The sequence below is a fragment of the Stenella coeruleoalba genome (genome assembly GCF_951394435.1).
Source record: "Stenella coeruleoalba genome assembly, chromosome: 11".
Taxonomy (NCBI): Eukaryota; Metazoa; Chordata; class Mammalia; order Artiodactyla; family Delphinidae; genus Stenella; species Stenella coeruleoalba.
The window spans coordinates 61488388-61504500 of record NC_137157.1 but is presented as its reverse complement, the minus strand read 5'-3'; the positions used below and the strand labels follow the sequence as shown (position 1 = coordinate 61504500).

At 42.8% G+C, this 16113-nt stretch overlaps 1 protein-coding gene across 1 annotated transcript in view; it reads left to right on the top strand.

Moving 5' to 3' along the window:
- The window catches only part of SCN8A (sodium voltage-gated channel alpha subunit 8), a 174531-nt gene that overhangs the window by 41977 nt on the left and 116441 nt on the right, over positions 1-16113 (top strand). The gene's annotated exons all lie outside the window — the stretch shown is intronic.

Here is a 16113-nt window from a genome sequence, read left to right as displayed (position 1 = left end):
AAGGAGTGAGGAGTGGTTTCATGGAGCATGAGATACAAGCGGAGAATGGCTATTAATAGGCTGAAAAGGACCCTGAGTGCTCATTTAAGGATTTGAAACTTTAATCAAAAGCCATGGAGAGTCTGAAGGTTTCTGAGCAGAAGGGAGCCATGGCCATCAAACCTAAACTTCATACCAGTTTCCAAGTGTATCCACCAGTTTAGAATTACTGTACTGTCCAGAGGTTGCATGGGTTGTGCTGGCTGAAAGGATTCATTTGTCATCAGTGAGGTGGTTAGCAATCGTTAAGGCACCATACAATCATGAACAATGTTCTGCTTTGATTTTTCCTACAGGATTTTTTGCTAGTCCCATCATCTCTGAGAAGATGAGAGAGAGAACTTTGAACGTTGTAGGGGAAAGCATAAGATTAATTTTTGTTAATGCTTTACAAATGAGATTAGAAATAGAGTTCTCATCTTGTCATCACTGTGCTCGTCCCATTATGACATTCTTTTCCTGAATGAGGAACATCAACCTACAGAAAAGCACACTGGATGCAGAGTCATATCCTGAGTCTAAGTCCTGGCTCTGCTGCCTGCTATCTTTGTGACCCTGAAGATGTCACTTAACCTCTGTGAGCCTGTCATAGGGTGGTTGTGGGATTTCAGTTGGAACATAGTTGTGAAAGCATTACTAACAGTATTGGGATGCATGTTGCTGTGCTATATATTCGGAGATGATGTTCATGGATGCTTCTGAAAAGACTGTCTACATCACGTCCACAGTGCCTAGAGGCAATGTGTTGTCATAAAAAAGCACTGGGGTAGAAAGCAGCCCACACCCTGCCACTTGCCAGTGTAACTCAGATGTAACTGTCTGCTTTTGTAAGCTACCTTGCTTTTGTCTTAATGCACCATAAAAACAAAACAGAACAGCAACAGAAACAAAACACCCTCAAATTCGCCTCCGAAAGACTTAATGAGTAATGGGTGTCTTCAGTGCATGATTCTTGAAGAGATTAGCAAAGCGTGTTGGGCATTAAACTGCTAGACTTCCTGAAGAGTATTCTTTAGCCACTCCATACAATAGTTGCCGTCTCTCCTCTTTTTCTTTCTGTCCCCAAACTTCCCAGCTGCACTGACAGCCACCTCCAGCAGCAGCCACGTTCCCGGAGTTTTCCTTCGTGGCTTCTTTACCATCATCATTATTTAAAGAGTTTTCCCCTTTCCCTTCTTACCTATTGTTCTTTTCAGCATTAGGAAGATAGCTAGTTTTAACAGGTAAGGAATTCTCCCTCCTTAGAAAATGGATCGGGGCGCATTTAATACTTTGTCCCCGTGTCACTGGCTCTTTGAAACAAGGCAAGTCAGTTGGCCTCCCTAACCTCAAATACCTTTTCTGTGAAATTGAATCTGGCAATATTTGCTCCTTTAACCTCACAAGTGAGGCTGAGATGAGGTGAAGGATAAGAAAATGCTCTGTAAATGTTACAGCCCTATACAAATATGAGGTTGCATTAATTTGTAGCCTCAGCAACTGTTTGCAGAGTTTGTCGCTCTGTCAGCTGAATCTCCTAGGATTCCTAGCAAGTCTAAAATCTTGTTCAGTAAAGATCTGTGCTGTTTTTCATCGTGGCTGACCACACCAGGTTGTTTGCTGCGATGACCTCCTAGCACTTCACGGGCAGGCTGCTGTGTATTGCTGTGTTGACGTTTGTATAACACCTCAAGAGCTCTTCGTAGATACTCTCCCATCAGCTCCTCGCGGTAACCCCGTGAGGACGATTTCGTGAGCCCCTGGTTGAAGCAGTATCTCAGACCCCCCTGTTGTGTGTGTCTCCCTGCTTGTAGTCACCGTGTCTGAGAACCACAGCAGCTACTTGGGTGACCCATCTTCCCTTCCCCCGTACAACCTCATAGAAGTGTGAGCCGTGCTTCTGAGTTTGGTAAGTAGGTGATCTTCTAGTGACCATTTAGTGGGTCTGCCCTGCTCTTCGTTAGAGATTGATTCAGCAAGTGAAGAGCAAAAACCGTACGCGCTCCACGAGACGTCTGTGGTTCCTGTGTTCCAGCCTCTTAGCCACGTGCAACGCTTTGGTTCTCAATGCTGCTTGAATGCCCTAGGTCTGACCCAGTTGGGGTGTCACCTTTTTTGACCAGTGAAACAACCTGCGAGTTGCCTGAGTAGCAAAACTCCATATAGGCTGTCCATTCTTGCATCTTCTTCCTGTTTATAGAGCTTCTTTGGAGTAGGCAAGTACCTGACCTTAGTCTACAAGGGAAACCCTGTGGGCTTTGGAGGAAGGCTGCTTCCCATATGACCTTGGCAATTCATATTTTTTTATATGAGTCTCACTTTCCTCGCTTGTAAAATGAAGCTGTCAATAATACCTGCTTAATTAGGTGGTTGTGACAATTACAGGTAATGCTTATAAAATGCCTGCCCATCGATATTATAATAATCTTTATAGACATTACACCAACTTTGCATACAGGCGCATAACCACATTCATATATTCCTGCATGTCCATATCAAGTGAACTTTATTAGTGAACATTGCTATAAGAGGTGTCCACTGCATTCTGGAGTTCAAAGAGACCCAGTAACTGTCTTGTGTAATACTTTTAGAGCCATCCTGACACTCTTCGGGAATGTCTTTGGGGCGACATGGGCAGAGCGGGGTGGACTTCAGGCTCCCTCCCTGCTTCAACCAGAGCAGAGATGCTTTCGTGTATGTTATATATTGACATTTCATCTGAGATTTCATTTGAAAAACAAAAAAGCTTTAAAGTTTTCATCCAACTTTCTACTAGCCAGTACAGGAATCTACTTTACAACGTGACTGCCGAATAATGACACAGGAGAATGTGTTCTGATATCAGTTCTCTAAGTTATGAGCTTGCCAGTGCCTGCCATATGGTAGACACCTAAGAAGTGCTTATTGAATGAATGAATTCTTGGTCACGGTTGTCGTAAGGATCAACCGAATGGCACTTGACTTCTTTTTAGCCTCTGTGTTCATTCCTTTATTCAACACATAATCATTGAATGATAGGTATTGAATCCGGACACAGTTCTTTCTGATGTAAGCCTCTGTACATTTCGAACCTTTGTAATTCTCTCAGAGAAGCCAACTTCGCTTAGCCTGTCAGAGTCCGGGGTAGCTAATTAGTCTATTTTTCTGGAAGCAGAGCTGAAAGGGATCTTAGAAGAGGTTCAGAGAAAGGGAAAGAGTGCTGATAACAAGAAGTAGTATAGTGAAATGATGAAGAACACAGACCCTGGAGCCAAACAACTTGGGTTTGAATACCACTCTGTGACCTTGGGTAAGTTACTTCATTTCTGTGCTTCAGTTTTCTCACAAGTAATATGGGATGGTAATAATACCTACCTCACAGGGTTGTAGGAAGGATCAAAAGAATGATAATGAAAACTCTTAGAGCTGTGCCTAGAGCATGTAGTAAATACTTCATATTAACTATTATTATTGGTAATATTATGATGATCATTTATTTATTGAGACCTACTTCACATGCATCGTCTCATTTAACCCTCAAATGAGGAAATGGAGGTTCCATAATATTATGGAATTTTTCCAAGGTCATTTAACTGACCTTGGGCAAATTCCATAATATTATGGAACCTCCATAATATAGATCTGGCTCTATAAATCATTTCACTCACCTCCCTCCTTTTATAAATAAGACCAAGGCTTGGGTAGGTGAATTGATTTATTAAGGGCCATACGGCTGGTCAGTGACAATATCTGAATTACAACATCAGTTTCTTAAGCATGGCCTAGGACTGTATCTCTTTGGGGGGTGTAGTAGAGATCCTGATCTGATGTCTTAATGTAAAAAAAAATCTCTATGGCATAGGTGATGTCAGCTGTCCACAACCATTATTTTTTTTTTTTTTTTTGCCGTACGCGGACCTCTCACTGTTGAGGCCTCTCCCGTTGCGGAGCACAGGCTCCGGATGTGCAGGCTCAGCGGCCATGGCTCACGGGCCCAACCGCTCCACGGCATGTGGGATCTTTCCCGGACCGGGGCACGAACCCCTGTCCCCTGCATCGGCAGGCGGACTCTCAACCACTGCGCCACCAGGGAAGCCCTACAACCATTACTTTGATTGCAAATTGTCAAGCTTTATAGACGCATATGGGCTGGGGTCTTATCAATTGTGGAAAACAGAAACCTTGTTATCCTCATTATAGTCAAACACCATATTTTGAAGATGGCAAAGTTAAAGCTAGCTGTGAAATCTTGTGACTTAAGTTCTGAATTCTATATGCAATGACAAAGGGTATATGCAGATGAAAGTAATATAACCCTGTGATGTTATTAATATTATCGTACTCCATACCTTCATCCTCAGTTGTGAAAGATAAGTCCAGCAAGCATTTCCACCATCTCTTTCTCTGCTAAGAGTGAGATCGTCTGCATTCCTCAGTTGAGCTTGGCAGGTGTGCCTCTGGCTATATGCAGTCTGTAATGTAGTAGAGAATATCTACAACTCGGCTACATTTGTCTTTTGTACACATGATATATTGATACCCCTTACCTACCATTTATACCCACATTTAGATTTTTTTTTGGTATCAACTGAAAAGTGAACATTATAGATAAAATGTTTCCTTCACTGACTGCCCACCACAAATGAATTTCCACAGTGATGGCATCTTTGTTCAGCAGGATTTATGCAGTGATTTGCAGAAATTGTTTTGGATTTTTATTTATTTTATGAAGGTTGTGTGGAATGGAAGAAATGAAACTGGTGATACAGATGGTATTAAGAGCTAATATTTACTGTGCCCTTTCTGCATGTTAGACACCATATTAACCCTGTGCTTTCTTTGTCATATTAGTAGATCTCACAGTCATTATATAGTAGAGGCAAAGCTTAAAACCGTTGGATTTTTGGTCAGAGCAGTGAATCATATATATATGAGTCCAAATCACATATTCATTGGACTTAAGCTGATTAACTGTATATAATTATAAAGGAAAAAACAACATCAAATATGAGATTCGTTGATTCCCTCAGTTATAATTAGGAACTTTATAATGTTTGTGTGTGTACAGCTACTTCCTTCCTCCACTCCCAACATGTTCCTTCATATGGAGGGATTTTCCTGTTCCCACCACGCCCAGTAAATGCTTATGGGAGATGGTATAAAGTGAGAGTTTCTCATCCAGGCTCTAGAGTAGTGCCTAGAAGCCTGTCTTAGATACTTGAGATAAAATATGGCTTCCTAAACATTTTGGTCTTCCCTTAGAGTGGGAACACCTATGAATTGACATTTCTTTTCTCAGCGTCAAGCATATGTCAGTAGTTTAGTTCTCTGGAATACACGGAGACAATCTAGTGGAAAATAAGACGACATCTGCTGTCTCTTTAGACAATTGCGTGGGGTTGCGCGGAGATGGGAGGAAGGGACCACATAGGTGAGGGGGAATCTCAATATTACTGTGAAAGAAATGCATAGGAAATGGAGGGTAGAATCTAATGTGTATGTTGGAATTGAGGCAGAAAGAAGTGGAGAACCACAGATCACAGAAATGAAACCCTTCTCAGCTGTAAAGCAATAGGCAAGAAAAACTGTTTGCATCGTAACTTGAATCAGGAGACTAGTGAAGAGAATGGCAATAGGTGGGAGGGTGGGGGAACAACCAGAGCCTACAAAGGGATAGAAAGGGGAAAGGCTCCTGTACCTTGTGGAAGAAATAAGAGGAACATGGAAAGCCAGTTAAATTTGAAAAAAAGAAAATTGGTGATGGGGGATAGGTGATAAAATTGAGGGAAAATGTGACTTGTAGTGTCCACAGGGCCAGGGAGATGGAAGTCTAATGACCTCTTGATTGGGCTGTATATTGAGTAGCAGATGGAAGACTAGGCTTGATAGTTGCATGGATACATAGACAAGGTGGAAACCTATCTTCATTTTGGGCTGATGGGACCTGCTCAGAGAAGCTTCTAGATCCATGTAAACTCATTATAATCATTGGTTTTGACTTCACTTAAAAGAATTTTTAGATCAAAATATTCAAGTACTCAACGTGTAGGTGCTTCACCCGTACCTCCAGATAGAGTTACTTACTTACCATGGTTAATCTTAAATTTATACCCATATTAGCCCTCTTTCAAAATATTCTGTAAACACATCCTTCAAAGGGTATCTGCAGGAAGACAGATGTAAATCAACCAAGAGTGACTATCTCAGAGGATTAAGAAGAGACCAGTTATTGAGAATCAGAGGCAAATAGCTCAGCTTTGGAAAAGTTGGGTGGGAGTGAGGCTTAAGAAGAACGAACTTTGAAGTGGCCTCATGAGGTGGAAAGCCAGCGAGACAGAAGGATGCACAGGACCGCTGTCAGTTAGCGCAGGTGCTGACACGCATCAGGGTGAGGATGGGCCATAACATCTTGTAGGAGGGAGAGCCAGATTTCAATGTTATCGAGAGACAGCAATTTTTAATGTTTCAAATGAGTAAAATTAAGATTTGACAAAATTGTTTTTATTTCAGTTTCTAGAGCTGTTATATGATTTTCCAAAATGAAATCTGTAAGTGACAAAGTAGAAAATTGGCAGCCTAGAATCTAGTTGTCACTGGAGGAAGGAGGGGCCCAGGGAGTGGGGACAGTGTAAACTCTATCCATCTGGCTGCATTTCTCTCTTCTCCTGTGATGAGAGCCGCCCACCTTCCTCCCAGTGCACTGCTGTTCCTCTGGCTAATTCCAAATGAGCTATGTATCAACATGCAGAGACTGGCTGGCAGTCCTCAGAGTCTAGCTGTAGTTCTATACAAAGCTGCCTCTCTCCTTTTAGTTCTTGTCGTTAAGTCTTTCCCTTGAACTTCAGGACCACGTGTCTACTGCCTATTCAGAATCTCCATTTGGATGTACCAAAGCAACTCAGAAGTGAAGTCATAACCGTAAACCCCAGAGCTGTGCATCACATCTTATTCCCTGTCTCTGAGTTTTACTACCTTGCATCCATTGCCCACAGCAAAAATCTGGGCCTCTTTCTTGATTTTCCTTCTACCTTCCCTCCCCCTTCAGTTAGTCGACATTCCGTTCTGTACATCATCCCTATTGCTGCTGCCTGGTTCAGGCCATCATTTCCTCTCAACTGAATTGCTACAACGGTCTCTTTACACTGTAGCCAGAATAATCTTCCTAAAGTGTAACTTTGATCAAGTCATTCGGACCTTCGGTATCTCCTTATTGCCTTCAGGATAAAATCAGAACCACTTGCCATGATAATGGCTTTGCCCCCCTGATGTGGCACCTGTTTACCTGTTAGTTAATTTTGTAAAGACCACTTACACCTAACTGTTTGCAGTCCCTAAGGGGCTTGATCTCCCTTGTCCGTGGTCTTTTGTGTGTGCTATATTTTCTTCCTGCAAAGCTCTCTCCATTTTCCTGCCACCTTGTACTTCAGCAGCTTCAGGCTTTAGCTAAGATGTCGCTTTCTTCAGGAAACCTTCCCTGATCTCCCCGATGAGGTGTCTTGCTTGTATCTGTCTGTCGAAGCCCGTTTTACTTTACTGGATTTATCATTACTGTACTTTGCCTGTTTATTTGTCTTCTACCCCCAGAAGACTTTAAAGGTCCCTAAAGGCAAGGAGCTATACTGATCATGAGTATAGTTTCTGGCATATAGTAGGGACACAGTAAATGCTTCAGTTTTTTTCTCTTTAAATAAATTGTGGTAAAATACACATAATATAAAATTTTCCTTTTTAACCATTTAAGTGTACACTTCAGTGGTATTGAGTACATTCACATTGTTGTGCAACCATCACTACTGTCCATCTGCAGAACTTTTTCATCCTCCCAAACTGAAACTCTGGACCCATTAAACAGTAACTCCCCCATTGCTCCTTCCCCCCAGCTCCTGGTAACCACTGTTCTACTTTTTGTCCCTATGCCTTTGACTATAGGTACCGCATATAAGTGGAATCATACAATATTTGTCCTTTTGTGTCTGGTTTATCTCACTTAGCATAATGTCCTCAAGGTTCATCCATGTTGTAGCATGTGTCAGAATTTCCTTCCCGTTTAAGGCTGAATAATATTCCATTGTATGTGTATAGCACATTTTATTTATCCATTCATCTGTCTGTTGGTGTTTGGGTTGATTCCGCCTTTTCGCTATCGTGAATAATGCTGCTGTGAGCATGGGTGTACAAATATCTGTTTGAGTCCCTGCTTCAAGTTCCATTGGGTATGTACCTAAAAGTGGGATTGCTGAACCTTATGGCAATTCTGTGTTTAATTTTTTGAGGAAGCGCCGTACTGTTTTCCGCAGCAGCACAAGAGTTCCAGTTTCTCCCCATTCTCCAACTGTTGTTATTTTCTGTTTTGCTTCATTTTATAATAGCCATCCTAACGAGTGTGAAGTGGTGTCTCATTGGGGTTTTGATTTCCATTTCCCTAATGATTAGTGATGTTGAGCATCTTTATATGTGGTTATTGGCCATTTGTATATCTTCTTTGGAGAATGTCTATTCAAGTCCTTTGACCATTATTTATTTATTTATTTTTAAATTTATTTATTTATTTATTTGTTTATTTATTTATGGCTGCATTGGGTCTTCGTTGCTGCCCGTAGGCTTTCTCAAGTTGCGGCGAGTGGGTGCTACTCTTCATTTGCGGTGCGTGGACTTCTCATTGTGGTGGCTTCTCTTTGTTGCAGAGCACGGGCTCTAGGTGCTCGGGCTTCCGTAGCTGTGGCACGCGGCCTCAGTAGCTGTGGCTCGTGGGCTCTAGAGCACAGGCTCAGTAGTTGTGGCGCACGGGCTTAGTTGCTCCACGGCGTGTGGGATCTTCCTGGACCAGGGCTCGAACCTGTGTCCCCTGCATCGGCAGGTGGATTCTTAACCACTGCACCACCCAGGAAGTCCTGACCATTTTTTAAATTAGGGTTTTTTTTGGTTGTTGTTGTTTTTGTTGTTGTAGGAATTCTTTATATATTCTGAGTATTAATCCCTTATGAAATACATGATTTGCAAATATTTTGTCTCATTCTGTGGGTTGCCTTTTCACTCTCTTGATAGTGTCCTTTGATGCAGAAAAGTTTTTAATTTTGATGATATGCAATATATCTATTTTTTCTTTTATTTCTGTGGTTTTGGTGTCATATGCAAGAAATCATTGCCAACTCCAATTTCGTGAAGCTTTTCCCCTATGTTTTCTTCTAAGAATTTTATAATTTTAGCTCTTACATTTAGATATTTGATCCATTTTGAGTTAATTTTTGTATACGGTATAATAAGGTAAGGGTCCAACTTCATTGTTTCACATTGGGTATCCGATCTTCCCAGCGCCATTGGTTGAAGACTGTTCTTTCCCCCATTGAATGGCCTTGGCACCCTTTTTGAAAATCATTTGACCGTATATGTGAGGATTTGTTTCTAGGCTCTCTAATGTATTCCATTGGTCTGTATGTCTGTCTTTATGCCAGTACCACACTGCTTTGGTTAGTGTATCTTTGTAGTAATTTTTGATATCAGAAAATATGAGTCCTCCAACTTGTTCTTTTTTAAGTCTGACAAGTTTTTAATACTACTTGCTATTTGATCCTCCTTCTAACATTTTTTGTGTACCCCCGCCTATAGTGTTTCCCTTAACAACTCCTCCTAGATGACTTCTCTTCCTTCATCTCCGTCATAACCTCACTCCAGTGCCCGTTTTCTTTCCCTCTTCCACCCCCTTTTCCTTAATTTAGAGTCATCTTTAGTGTGTTCAAGCCACAACTGACATTTTAAGGTCTTATTACTCCTGGGTGACCAACAGAAGGGAGCCCTAATCATCGATTTCTCCCAACTTTGAGTCTGGTTCAATCTCTTTCAGAATTCTCAGGGCTAAAAGTCACATTTATTGTTATGATGGATGAGGTGTATTGCCTAAGAGACTGTGTGGCATAGTGAAAAAGCATTATATTGGAGGCCAAGAGACCTGTGCCCTAGCTCTGCATCTGTCACCGATTAGCAGTTAGACAACTCAGCCTCTCTTACTTAACTTACTGTTAAATTTTCTTATCTGTAAAGTTAAGGAAAGTTGGACTAGATGGTCTCTAAATTCCTTCTAAATCTAAAAAGTTTATTTTTATTTTTAGTCCTCAGAAGGAGGAGGAATTTAAGCTGGTTTTAGAGATGAATGGAATTTAGATGAGAAAGAGAGAAAGACTTCGGGAGATTTAAAATAAGAAAATGAAAGTGTGTTTAGGAGTCAACGAAAACAACGGTGACCATTTATTAAGTGATGCTGGGTCAATTGGAGACCCACGTAGGAAAAAAAATGAACCTCGACCTCTATCTCGCACAATATTCAAAAATCAGTTCCAGATTATGTGAAGTCTAAATAAGAAAGGTAAAACAAAAAAGCTTCTAGAAGAAAATTTAGGCTAATAGCTGCATGACTTTGGGATAAACAAAGATCTCTTTATAACAACAACAACAAAAAACATGAAAGGGAAGGTTGATAGATTGGATTTCAGTAAAATTAAGAACTACTTTTTATCAAAAGACACCATTAAGAAAGTAAAAAGGAGAAAAATATTTGAAATATATCTGACAAAAGACTTGTATGGGGAATGTGCAAAGAACTCCGACAGATCAATAAGAAAATGCAGATGACTCTAGAAAAAAGTGCGCACAGATTGAAACTGGCGTTCCACAAAGGAGGATTTCTAAATGGGCAGTAAACGTATGAAAAGGTGCTCAGTGTCGTCAGAGAAAAGCAAATTAAAACTCCAGTGAGTTAACAAACACATGGAAAAATGCTCAACATAATTAGTCATTAGAAAAATGCAAATCAAAACCACAGTGAGATACTGCTTCACACCCTCTAAGATGGCTGTTAAAAAAAATAATAATGAGGGCTTCCTGGTGGCGCAGTGGTTGGGAGTCCGCCTGCCGCTGCAGAGGACGCGGGTTCGTGCCCCGGTCCGGGAGGATCCCACATGCCGCGGAGCGGCTGGGCCCGTGAGCCATGGCTGCTGAGCCTGCGCGTCGGGAACCTGTGCTTCGCAACGGGAGAGGCCACAACAGTGAGAGGCCCGCGTAACGCAAAAAAATAATAATAATAATAATGAGAGGAAAATATATGTTGGCTAAGATGTAAAGAAATTGGAACCTTGCTTATATTGCTGGTGAGAGTGCAAAGTGGTTTAGCCTCTGTGGAAAAACAATTTGGCATTTCCTCAAAAAATAAAGCTTAGAGTTACCATGTGACCCTGCAGTTCCACTCCTACGTGTATACTTAAAAGAATTAAAAACAGGGACTAAGGGACTTCCCTGGCGGTCTAGTGGTTGGGACTTTGCCTTCCAATGCAGAGGGTGAGGGTTGGATACCTGGTCGGGGACCTGGGAGCTGGGGTCGCACACGCCTCGCAGCCGAAGAGCCAAGACATAGAACAGAGGCAGTGTTGTGGCAAGTTCAGTAAAGACTTTAGAAATGGTCCACATCAGGGCCTCCCTGGTGGCGCAGGCGGGTGAGAACCCGCCTGCCAACACAGGGTACACGGGTTCGAGCCCTGGCCCAGGAAGATCCCACGTGCCGCGGAGCAACTCAGCCCGTGCGCCACAACTACTAAGCCTGCGCTCTAGAGCCTGCGAGCCACAACTACTGAAGCCCCCGTGCCTAGAGCCTGTGCTCTGCAACAGGAGAAGCCACCGCAACGAGAAGCCCGTGCACCGCAACGAAGAGTAGACCCCGCTCGCCGCAACTAGAGAAAGCCTGCGCACAGCAACGAAGACCCACTGCAGCCAAAAATAAATAAATAAATTTATTATTTTTTTTTTAAAAAAAGGAAGAAATGGTTCACATCAAAAAAAACCAGGGACGAACTAAAATAAGTACATGTGCATGCACTGTTGACAATAGCCAAGAAGTGGAAAGACCTCCCCCCTCAGTTGTTCCTCAGTGGATGGATGAATAAACAGATCATGATACAGACATATATTGAAACATTATTCATCCATAGAAAGGAGTGAAGAACTGATACATGCTACAATGAGGATGAAAGAAGCCAAACATGAAAGGTTACATACTGTATGATTCCATTTATATGAATTTCTGGAATAGATCAATCAATAGATTATAAAGACAGAACACAGCCTGATGGGTGCCAGGAGCTGGGGGGTTGGGTGGGTGCAGGGGAGAGGAATGGAGAGAAACTGGTTAACGGGTAAAGGGTTTTACTTTGGAGTGATGGAAATGTTTTGGAACTAGATAGAAGCGGTAGTTGCAGTATGTTGTGAATGTACCAATTGCCGCGGAGTTGTTCGCTTTAAAGTGGTGAATTCCATCTCGGTAAATTTTATAAACACCATGAGCTATCACTATACGTATGCTCACTAGAATGGGTAAAAATTAAGAGGGCTGTCATTTCCAAGTGTTGGTGAGGATGTAGAGCAACTGGAACCCTCTTATCTCGCTGGTAGAAGTATCACTAAAGCTAAATAAACGTATGCTCTCTTCTGAGCCCAGCATTCCACTCCTGCCTATGTGCTGGAAAGAGAAGAGCACATATGGCCACCAACAGGCGTGCACACAAAGGTACTTAGCAGCTTTCATTCATAATAGCCTGAAACTATAAACAACCTAAATGTCCAGCAAAGTAGAACGGGTAAATAAATTGTATGTTCCTACATGGAATACCACAGAGCAATGAAAAGAATGAACTGCTGCTACACACGCCAGTAAAGATGAATTTCACAAATAATGTTGAATGAAAGAAGCCAGATTTTGAAGAGTATATTTTATCTTCTGCTAAGGCCAAACTAATCTATGGTGGTAGATGTCAGAAGCGCTTTTGCTGGGCAGGGGTGGTTGTGGTGGTCTTTGACGGGGGAGCTCAAGAGAGCCATCTGGGGTGCTGGAGACATATCTTCTGTATCTTGATCTAAGTGGTGGTTACGCAGGTGTATACATATTACAAACTAATCTGTGCGCTTAAGATTCGTATACACTTTATTGTTCTACCTTTAAAAAAAATACTAGAAGGGCTTCCCTGGTGGCGCAGTGGTTGAGAGTCCGCCTGCTCATGCAGGGGACACGGGTTCGTGCCCCGGTCCAGGAAGATCCCACATGCCACGGAGCGGCTGGGCCCGTGAGCCATGGCCGCTGAGCCTGCGCGTCCAGAGCCTGTGCTCCGCAACGGGAGAGGCCACAACAGTGAGAGGCCCACGTACAGCAAAAAAAAAAAAAAAAAAATTAAAAAAAAATACTAGAAAATTAAAACAAAAACCAGTCGCCAGAGTAGATGTTCTTGCAGGGAAGCAGTAGAAAAGCATGTTTGTGAAGTATAAGGTTGTAGATGAATATCTGAGAAGTGTAAGGTTGTAGAAAGCCTTGAATGGCAGTGAAATGGCAGAAGTCTGGATTCTTTTCTGTAACTCCAGTAGCTTCGAGGGAGGAAAATGACAAAATGGAAGCAGATTTTTTAGGGAAACGGATCTTTGGAGATGTGCCTGGTGGGCTGAGGACTGGTCCACAGGTGGGGGGCTATTGCAGTAGGGCCTGAATTAGGTTGAAAATGGAAACTCTGAAGGAAGAAGAACTAGTGAGGCTGGTGACTGGTTGGGCAAGGACAGCAAAGGATGACGGGGCAAAGATGACTGAAGGTCCACGCTAGATGGCTGGAAAAACGATGGTCCCCATCACAGAATTAAGAAAGCCAAGTGGAGGACTCTGTCTTGGAAGCGAAAAGATGAGTGGTTTTAAATGCTTTAATTGTGAAGTGGTGACAGGCAGTTGTGGGGCTCAGAAGAGCAATCAGGGCTGATGATAGAAATCTGAAAATCACCCACATACAGATTATTTTGAGTAGATGAGATTCCTAAAAGGAGGAGTGATGCAGAGAGATTGCAGAAAACCAGCCCTTACAGAAGAAAAAGGTGGTAGGGGAAGAACCAGGATAGAACCAGGGTATCAGAAGAGAACCAGAATCGCTTAAGCCAAATGAAGAGAGAGTGGGGGGGGGATGAAGATGTAAAGGGAGAAAATACAGAAGTAGGAGAGGAAAAGTGAAGATTGAGAATGTGTTGGAGACCTGTGATCGTTGAGGGAACCTGGAGAAGGCAGGAGGAAACAAAGGCAGAGGACTTAGCCTAGGATGGCTTTACCTATGAAGAGCCCAGGTGTGTACAGTCAGGTTACAAGACTTTGTCAGCATCTGCAGTGACTTCCTCTTGCAGTATTCTCTGTCCTCTAAGTAGGGTGACCCAGGGTTGAGGATGAGTGTGGCTGTGGGAACCAAGGAGTCCCAAGTATTTGGACCAGTTATGGGTTCCAGGCATAATCGTATTCTCTGTGAGAAGAATACGAAAGAAGTTTAAGACACCACTCATGCCCCTAGGGATTTATATGGTGCAGTTAGACAATGACTGAGAGCCAAAGCCAGTGTGAATAAGATGTCTTGAACCCTGACTTTGTCATTTGCTAGCTGTGTAACTTTGGCCAAGCTCCGTTAGGACTCTGTGCCTCTTCTTCCTCATCTGTTAAAAGGGGATAATAATAATATCTACCTCATAGGCTGTTCTGGAGATTAAACGAGTTAATACAAACAAGGCGCTTGGAACAATACCTGAAACATAGCAAGTATGTGATAAGTGCTAGCTAAGAGATCACGATAAAGCTGTAGGAGTTCACAAGGGGAAAATAATTCGTAAGGGCTGGAGCTGATGGGAAGATTCTTCGGAGGAGTAGGGATTTACGGGAGGCAGTTCAGGGACTGATAAGAGGAAAGGAATTTTAGGTTTGGGGGAAACAGTGGGAGTAAAGTCTTAGATCAGTAAAACCATTGGCATTTGCGTGCGGTTTACTTGAACCAGACTGTTCCTGTTGCGGAGTAGTGGGAGTCAGGCTGGGACAGGCAGAGGGGTCACTGATATTTGTCAGAATAAAAGAAGTCTGGGTTGGGGGAGTCAGAGCTCTTTGTGTGTTTTTTCCTGGCCCTGTGACTTTGGGCACGTTACCTCATCTCTTCAGACTGCAAGTTTCCCAATTCTTAAAATGAAGTGGACTGGATCTATAAAATCCCTCGCAGCTCTAGAATCGCATGCCTCACACATGAAAAGGATTTCTTCGACCCCATCGTCTGAGGAATGGTGTTTTGTGTGTGTGCAGCATGGAGCTGACTTGCGGTTCTGGCCTCGTCAGTGCCAGGCTGTAACCGAGTGAGCTGATCAGCCCATGTGGATACCACACACTGCCTTTCGCAGCCATCGCCACCACTGGAAAACTCTGGGCTCTCTGCGGGGGTATTTATGAAAAGAGCCCTTGGGTATTTCACTCCCAGATTATTTAGCGCCAACTCTACTACTGTTCTCTTAAGGAGCCTCAAGCTTTATGGATGCTAGCCTTGGAGTGGACCCTGAGGGCTAAGTAGGAGGGAAAGAACTGTGTTTAGCCTTTAAAAAAATGTCCCAGATTGTCTTTGTGAAGCTCATAAAACAAAAGGAAGAAGCAGCACCACGAGCGCCAGATGAACTGCCAGTGAAGCCCTAAAGCTTTCGTGGGAAGAGTCCCATTGCTTTGACATTAGGGAGCCCCCTGTTCCAAGGTGTGTATTTCAATAACCTAGGACTCTGTATACACATAAATGAAAATGGGCTTTTCAGATACCATGCTTAGAAGTCTTTGGCTCTAGTATGGCACTACTTCAGTTTCTCTGTTTAGAAAGGAATTTGGTTTGTGATTCATTTCTCACTTCCTGTCCTTCTGGCGTGAGCCCCGCTCAGGGGCCTTTCTGCTGTCGTTCACCCTGCAGTGCTGCAGGGCTCTTGCATCAGAGGAAGGTCTCTAAGATTCCTCTCCCATTTGCTTTTCCTGTTGCTGAGTGGGAGGTACGTAGAGCAATAGCTGCCCTCTCCATGAAGAAAAGCGCTTTGTGTTTGTCCCTGGCACGAGCTTGGTCATCAGAGCAGGTACTTCTGGACTTTTATACTGGATGGATTTTACAAACCTTGGTGAATTGAAAAAGAACTTGAAACAGAAGAGCCAAAGCAAATAGAAGCATTTCTGTCTATATTTTTGTGCCTCCAAAGTTTTGAAGGGTTTAGTGTTTTCAGAAACTGAAATTTGAAAAGAGAGGCAGTTTACCCTTGCGTTGTCCTTGGAAA